The sequence below is a fragment of the Miscanthus floridulus genome, chromosome 3, assembly GCF_019320115.1.
Source record: "Miscanthus floridulus cultivar M001 chromosome 3, ASM1932011v1, whole genome shotgun sequence".
NCBI classification, from domain to species: Eukaryota; Viridiplantae; Streptophyta; class Magnoliopsida; order Poales; family Poaceae; genus Miscanthus; species Miscanthus floridulus.
Window position 1 is genome coordinate 119,463,357 of NC_089582.1, and position 9,117 is coordinate 119,472,473.

At 44.6% G+C, this 9,117-nt stretch overlaps 1 pseudogene; it reads left to right on the forward strand.

The window, feature by feature from the left end:
• Positions 1-2,401: 2,401 nt before the first annotated feature.
• On the forward strand, positions 2,402-8,636 carry LOC136546666 (beta-galactosidase 12-like; annotated as a pseudogene).
• The last annotated feature ends 481 nt before the right edge of the window (positions 8,637-9,117 follow it).

Here is a 9,117-nt window from a genome sequence, read left to right on the forward strand (position 1 = left end):
TTTTCTTTAATTGGTGCTACCCCTAATCTATCACGTATATCATCGATCCGAACTCGATCCCTTCTTGTATGACCGCAAATCCAACGCAACATACGTATTTCCGCGACACTTATCTGTTGAACATGTCGTCTTTTCGTAGGCCAATATTCTGCACCATACAACATAGCAGGTCTAATCGCCGTCCTATAAAACTTATCTTTTAGCTTCTGTGGTACCCTTTTGTCACATAGGACACCAGATGCTTGCCGCCACTTCATCCACCCTGCTTTGATTCTATGGCTAACATCTTCATCAATATCCCCGTCTCTCTGTAGCATTGATCCTAAATATCGAAAGGTATCCTTCTTAGGCACTACTTGACCTTCCAAACTAATATCTTCCTCCTCCCGAATAGTAGTGCCGAAGTCACATCTCATATACTCAGTTTTAGTTCTACTGGGTCTAAAACCTTTGGACTCTAAAGTCTCCCGCCATAACTCTAGTTTCTGATTCACTCCTGTTCGGCTTTCATCCACTAGCACCACATCATCTGCGAAAAGCATACACCAAGGGATGTCCCCTTGTATGTCCCTTGTGACCTCATCTATCACTAAGGCAAACAAATAAGGGCTCAAAGCTAACCCTTGATGTAGTCCTATCCTAATCGGAAAGTCATCCGTGTCTCCATCACTTGTTCGAACTTTAGTCACAACATTGTTATACATGTCCTTAATGAGCCCGACGGCCAACCATCAGATCAATAATTGTCTTAGCTTTAGCCTCATCATATACCTAAGTACATAAACCATAAGAGGAAGAATGTGGTAACAGGAAGACGAACAAATGCTACATAACAAACATCAATATCTCTAAGCTCGTCGTTAGCTCTTTACTGGCAGCCTTAACTGCATCTGTCTATGCAGTGAAAAACCACGCAAATGTATGGTTAGGATTCCAGAAGGAAACTGGTAACAAATAAGCAAAGGCATGTAGTGTATGGGAAGAGTACTTGCATCCTCTTTGTGTAGAGAAACAACAGATTCTGAATTTTGTTTAGCAACTAAACAGAACATGTTTTCTTTTGTGGCGAAGAAAAATCATCTTCTATAGATCAAGTGGCGAAAACAAAATTACACTGCAGTAATACCAATGGGCCCGATAGGGAACCGAAAGGAAAAGTAAACTTTCACGTAATGGAGAACTAACAAGCAAGTTTTGAACAAAATTGGAACTTGGCTATGTTATCATTGACACAATACCAACATTCAGTAATTTTCAGCAGCAAAAAATCTAGGGACGACAAAATTAGCATGACATAACCTTAGGAATTATTTTAGGCTTTAAAATAGACACCAAATAAACCATGTTCGGCCAAAAATGAGAGACACTGCAAATAAGGATAAGCACGTATGAAATCAAATAAACCATGTTGAGCAAAAAATAGGACAATGTAAATAAGGAGACGAGGACGACCTGCAGGTAGCACGTCATCTTGTTCATCCATAGACATTTTCTTTTTCTGGAAAAGGCCTGCTATCCTGCTCGAGTTCATTGCTGCATTTGTGAAGTTCCTGGGCGTGGCTGCGCCCACCACCAGAGGCCGGCCACGCCGATGCGCGGCGCCCGCGGGGGTGTGGTCGTTGCAACGCAACATGGGGAGAGGGAGAGGGAGGCCGCGCCACCGCACCGCCCGTGCTGGGGCTGGGTCCGTGCCTGAGGTAGAGGGAGAGAGAGGAAGAGATGAAGACTGGCACCTAGGGTTTCCTCATAGCAGATGCGGCCGCGGTCGTCGGGAGAGAGAAAGGGAGAGCACGCGAGGGTGGGGGAGGGAACGGCGGAGGCACAGGAGAGGGAGGGAGGGAGGAGGAGCACGACCACTGCCACCGCGGCGCGCCGCTCGCGTCCGTCGCCGTCGCCCGTGCCCGCGTCGGGAGAAAGAGCGAAGAGAGAGAGAGAGAGAGGAGGGGGTGAGAAGAAGAATCAGGAAGGAGAAGCGGAAGCTCCTGTATATATTTGATTCTCTGGATTCTAACGAGAAGCGGAAGAAGCAGGGGAGAAGCGAGAAAAGCTAACCAGAAGCAGGAGAAGTGGCTGCAGGCGGGAATCCGCTGAAAGCGATTTTGGCCGTCGATTGGAAGATCGGACGGAGGACAGAAATGGGGGTGACGTGGACGGTGGTTCTCTGGAGGAGCCCTACGGGCTTTCTAGGGCAGAAAAATAGGGTTTTGTTTGTTGAGGTTGTCCTTAAGATCAGGTCTTACCGTCTTACGAAGGCCGAGCTTTGTGCTATGTATAAAGCCCAAGTTGGCCATGGCCCATGGCGGTCCAGAAGTAGAGTCTACTAGACACGCCACGCCCGACCGCTGCGCAAAACCAGCGCACGAACGACGTCTTCCACCCCGCTCGCCGTCCCGCGAATCGGTCGTCCGCTCGCAAGCTTTTGCCGCGATGCCCGACCAAGCAGCGCCCCGCGGCCGTCCACCTCCACTCGCAGCTCCTCCATTTCCGCGCGTCCGCTCCACCGCAACGTTCCGCGAGCCCGTCCCCTTCAAAGCGGTCACCTCCTCCCCCGACCCCTCGCTAGCGTCGCCTCCCCTCTCCTGCCTGCCCTTCGTCTCCCGTCCCCCCCTCCCCTGTCGTTCCCGCAATTCCGGCTCACATGACCGTCCGAGCCGCGGCCGTGCTGGTGGCCACCGCCGCGCTCGCGCTCCTCCTCCCGGGATGGGCGGCGGCGGAGTGGACCCTCACGAAGAAGGGCAGCGTCGTCACCTACGATGCGCGGTCTCTCATGATCGACGGCAAGCGGGACCTCTTCTTCTCCGGCGCCATCCACTACCCCAGGAGCCCGCCTGAGGTACGCTCCCACGCGCGCGACTCCCTAGCCGATGAACCGAACGAAATGCAGTCGCGGCGTGCTGCTGCCGATCGGCTGGTTGGTTGATCCTGGAAATGTACTGTTATAATGCAGGTGTGGCCGAAGCTGCTCGAGCGGGCCAAGGAGGGCGGCCTCAACACGATCGAGACGTACATATTCTGGAATGCACACGAGCCTGAGCCTGGCAAGGTAAAGGACATATATTCAGATGGACGCGTTGGTAACCAACCGCAGCAAAATTAAGGAGCATGACGTCCTGAATCTCTCTTCTGCTGTATATTATATTAGACCGACAAATAGATGTAAATGTAGCTCATCTGTTGCATGCCTTGCAGTACAATTTTGAAGGCAGGCTCGACTTGGTCAAGTTTCTCAAGATGATCCAGGAGCATGACATGTATGCAATTGTGCGCATCGGGCCCTTCATCCAGGCAGAATGGAACCATGGGTCTGTGCGTCCAACTAATTACCACTCTTCTGTCAAGTATGCTCATATCGATCTGATTGTTTTGTGCTTCTTCTATGCCATTTCTCTACTTTCTTCCAGTGGTCTGCCTTATTGGCTTAGAGAGATCGACCACATAATATTCCGGGCAAACAATGATCCGTACAAGGTAATCAAGGCATTCCCTATCCATGGTTCTAACAAGGATATGCATGTAGAGTTCTGGACTAATGGCATTTGGACTTTTCATGCAGAAAGAAATGGAGAAATGGACGAGATTCATAGTGCAGAAGTTGAAGGATGCTGAGTTATTTGCATCTCAAGGAGGACCCGTCATTTTAACACAGGTCCTTCATTTCCCAATTTACTCGCATTATTTGTTAAATCCTCTTTATTGGCACCATATTTACATAATACACGCTGTGATTTACCCTTTGCACAAATACATCAGATCGAGAATGAGTATGGGAACATAAAAAAAGATCATGCAACAGACGGTGACAAGTATACCTCGAATGGGCAGCTCAAATGGCCCTCAGCACACAAACAGGAGTTCCATGGATAATGTGCAAGCAGTCTTCAGCTCCTGGTGAAGTGGTAACTTTCTGATCAGTGGTGAATATCTGTATACATTTTTAATGGTTCACAAGTTTTTTATTGCAAATTCTATCTTGAAAATAGTAACAAAATACTATTCAGAACAGGAACAGCATTTAATCTCTTAGAAGTGACCGTCTACTTTCTATTGAAAGGGTCTAGTTACTTCAGCTCAATCTTTTAATTAATTTCTCGCTCTCACTAGATCCCTACTTGCAATGGAAGGCATTGTGGAGACACATGGACACTGCACGACAAAAATAAGCCTATGCTTTGGACTGAGAATTGGACTCAACAGTAAGTTCAAGTAATTCACACTCAACATTCATCTTTTTCACCAATTACACAAATATTATGGGCCAACATTACCTTTTGAAAGCAATGGCAGGAGCCAACATTACTACTTATGGAAGGTACACAATTGGAAGAATTGAGTGAGATGAAATATATAGCGCTGTTTATAGAAAGAAAATCTAATGTTCTAATGAACTTGTGAGCTATGGCCATTCCAAGAAACATGTTGCACATTCATATGTGTGGTTACCTTTCATTTAGGGATGCAAGTTCCACTTGTGTTTGGGTCATTGGGTAGACCCAAAACTTTTTTTTCTCAAAAACACAGGAGATCTGCGATTCTTTGCATTAAGAAGAAAAGGGGTGAGAACCCTTACAAACACACACAACACACACAAGAAAAGAAAACTATACAGTTTACTTTACAAAAGGCTGCTTAGACCCAAAACTTTTATAAAATGAAGTAAAATGTCTCGCCACATAGTTAATTTAGGGGGACTAGCTGACCTAGAAAACACAATTGGGTGCCCACTTGCATTCCTGCATATATCGATTCTTGCAGCATCTTAACCTTGAGCCATTCTCCCTATTCCCTTTAAGAAGAGGAAATTTGTATTTTATGTCCGAATCAGAGGTTATACCCCCTGTTTGATTGAGCGAACATGTTCATACCTGTATATTGTAGAATATAAAAAGATAGAGTTGAATAGTAAAGCATACATCTCATCAGTTAGCAGATGGACCCATAAACACAATAAAGCAATCTGGCTGCGCACCAACTAAACCTAAACCTCTAAGGGTCCACTGCGCTATAGAATATAGTTATTTTGGGCAACATTTACTAATTCTAGTATATTTATTTTGTTAATATCCATAAAAGGTGCTCTTAACTAAAACCTGCATTCAAAATTAGGATCAAATAAGTGCTTTTAAAGTACCACCGCTATGCCAAACAGTGCTTATATCAAAAGGGAATTCTCCATTCTGTAAACATTTGGAGCTCATCCCCCTGCGAATACAGAAGGTACATACACAAAGGATTAATCTCTTCGTCTAATTTTCCTGGGCATACACAGATTCAGAGCATACGGCGATCAATTAGCTTTGCGTTCAGCTGAGGACATTGCATATGCTGTGTTACGATTTTTTGCAAAGGGTGGGTCAATGGTTAACTACTACATGGTATGGATTTACTTTTTGTTCCTGCAATGAATATGTTAATAAACATTTATAGGGGAAATGTGGCGATTTATGGAATTTCACTTTAACTTGTCAACAGTATCACGGAGGAACAAATTTTGGAAGGACTGGCGCTTCTTATGTGCTGACTGGATACTATGATGAAGCTCCCTTGGATGAATATGGTCAGATCGCCTCAGTTGACCATTATATTTCTGTATTATTTTTTATCTTCATCATGTATGCTCCTCTTGACATAAGGAGCACCTAATGTAGTGCGTGAATTTTCATAGGTATGTACAAGGAGCCCAAATTTGGGCATCTCAGGGACTTGCACAATGTAATTAGGTCATATCAGAAAGCATTCCTCTCGGGGAAGCATTCGTCTGAGATATTGGGTCATGGGTATGAGGTTGGGAACAACTTCTTCAATCATTTTGCTTCCTGGAAACTTATATTATTATTTGACAGTGTTCTCCGACCTACAAATCAATCTTCTTTGATGTTTTTTTTTGAAAGAAATATCTTCTTTGGTGTTGTTATTAATTTTCTATATTGCAGGCACAAATCTTTGAGTTGCCTGAAGAAAACCTATGCCTCTCTTTCCTTTCCAACAATAACACGGGGGAAGATGGAACAGTGATCTTCCGAGGGGATAAGCACTATGTGGCTAGCCGTTCTGTTTCCATTCTTGCAGGGTGCAAGAACGTGGTCTACAATACCAAGAGAGTATGTTTGTTTGCACTTAACCACAACTGAATTAGGAACATAGGCATTGGGCCCTAATTTGTATTTTGTTTGTTATGGCAGGTGTTTGTACAACACAGTGAAAGGTCATACCATACCTCAGACGTAACAAGCAAGAATAACCAGTGGGAGATGTTCTCAGAAACGGTCCCGAAGTATAAAGATACTAAAGTCAGGACAAAGGAGCCCCTGGAGCAATATAACCAGACCAAGGACGCTAGTGACTACTTATGGTACACCACAAGGTATCACTCTTATCTGTCACACCTTACAGTTTCAGCTCAATGTGATTCTTTATTCTTTCTCGATCTTAAAATTCACTTGACTAAATTTTTATTTGTTACCATCTTCAGCTTTCGCTTGGAGTCGGACGATTTGCCCTTTAGAGGTGACATCCGGCCTGTGCTTCAGGTCAAAAGTAGTGCACACTCAATGACTGGATTTGCCAATGATGCTTTCGTAGGTAACTTGGACCAACTCTGTAACAATCTTCTTCCTCCAAAGACACTCGCTTGTTGCAAGAATGCAAGTAAAACTATTGTACAAATCAAAATCCCTCTCTATGTAGGAAATGTGCGCGGAAACAAGCAGGTGAAGGATTTCATGTTTGAAAAACCCGTTGATCTGAAAGTAGGTGTGAACCATGTCGTATTGCTGTCGTCAACTATGGGAATGAAGGTAAAAATTTGTCGGAACTGTGGAATGTGTTTGGAACGTACGATGACTGACTATACTGTCCTAGTCGATAGCCAGGTGAAAAAAATATGGTTGTATTGACGCAAGATACAAAAACTTTTTTTTTGAAAGGCAGACATATGTAGTTTATATCATAAATAGAAGGGTGGCCCATGCGCCCAGCTAATGCAATAACCCTGCCCATCAGCTCTAAATTTGCATGTTTCACTATCTTCTGCAGGACAGTGGTGGTGAACTTGCTGAAGTAAAGAGCGGCATTCAGGAGTGCCTAATCCAAGGTCTCAACACTGGGACGTTGGATTTACAAGTCAATGGCTGGGGCCATAAGGTAAGGCTATTGTCTTTAACTTTCCAAAAAAAAAACTCATTTCCTTGAAGCATGAATGTCATCGTGTGGGACCTGATTGCCTCTACACTTCGTTTCAAATAGGCTGCACTGGAAGGTGAGGACAAGGAGATCTACTCAGAAAAAGGTGTGGGCAAAGTTCAGTGGAAACCGGCTGAGAATGATCCGGGCAGCCACTTGGTATAAGGTAAGTTGAACCACAAATAGGAGCACTATAGATTTTGGAAACATCAAACATCTATTTCAATTTTGTTTGCAACCCTGGCCCTCTGTGTCACTATGTACACTGCCATGCTAGAGATACTTTGATGAGCCAGATGGAGATGATCCCGTTGTACTTGACATGAGCTCAATGAGCAAGGGAATGATTTTTGTGAATGGTGAAGGCGTGGGTAGATACTGGGTCTCATTCCGAACTCTTGCTGGAACTCCTTCTCAAGCAGTGTAAGTCTGTAGAGTTAACCTTACTGAGGCAGGTATACTGTTCTTGGCCTACAAGCTTTACAACAAAAAGTCACTTCATTTTCCTCTCCCACTCTTCCTTCAGATACCATATCCCGCGTCCTTTCTTGAAACCCAAGGACAACCTCTTGGTTGTCTTCGAGGAGGAGATGGGCAAGCCGGATGGCATCCTCGTGCAGACCGTGACGAGAGACGACGTATGCCTGCTGATCTCGGAGCACAACCCGGGACAGATAAAGACAGTGGGACACGGATGGGGACAAAATCAAGCTCATTGCAGAGGATCACAGCAAGCGGGGCACCTTGATGTGCCCCCCTGAGAAGACAATCCAGGAAGTCGTCTTTGCCAGCTTCGGCAACCCGGATGGCACTGTGCGGCAACTTCACTGTAGGCACTTGCCACACTCCCAATGCAAAGCAGATCGTTGAGAAGGTACACGCTTCTTCACGATGATGTGTGTTTGTTGAACTACTATATCACACTAAGAGTCACAAATCACATTTTGGCCTCTTGATTGATACTGACATGTGGAACGGAATGGACAGGAATGCCTCGGCAAGCCATCCTGCATGCTGCCTGTGGATCACACAGTGTACGGCGCTGACATCAACTGCCAATCAACAACTGCCACACTGGGGGTGCAGGTGAGATGCAGAGGGGGCAAGAATGGTGCCTGAGAATAACAAGAATGGATGCTGCTAATTGACGTTTCAGCTTGTTTGTTTGTTCATCCCTTCGGTTTGACACTCAGTGCTTATGACCCATTGGTCCTGCCATTGCAATTGAAATGTGATTGGAACATGCTTGATCGGGAACTAACATGAAATGAGTGAAGGGTAGATGCTGATCAGACCAAAGATGTGTGTTTCCCCCTCTTTCCTTCTGTGTCGTGTTGTTTCATGTAACCATCACAATATATATAGATGTTGAATAATCATGATTGGTAGTATAGATCTTAGAGCATTCCTAACTTTTTGAACAAAAGACTGTTGGAGATTGGAGTTGGACTAACTGATTGCTTCCTGCAACATGGATGAGTATTCCGTTAAAAAAATGAGAGATGAGTAAAACAATACCCTATTGAGATATTGCAAATGAGTCTAATCCAACAGCTTTGATATTGCAAGTATTGTGCATGTTGTCCTTCGTTCGTTATGTACAGAGAATAGGTCAAATTTCAACTTATTATTGGTCAATGCATAGGACAATGTATGAAGACAACTTATTTGCATCTGACTATCTGTGCCTTTTGGAATCATTTTCTCTTATTTCAATGGCTAAATAATTTTGAGGTTGTGAACTAAGTACATTCAGCTGGTTAGGTTTTTTGTAGTGTAACTTGTCCATAAGGGGTTAGACGACATTAATTGCCTGTCGACAACAGGGGTCCTATAGGCTATGATGGCTTCACCAATGTCAAGATATGTAGGTTATTATAGGGGTAAGTTGTGCGTAACGTCTTTATATGCATAAGTGAGTGCCCGCGTTCTACAACA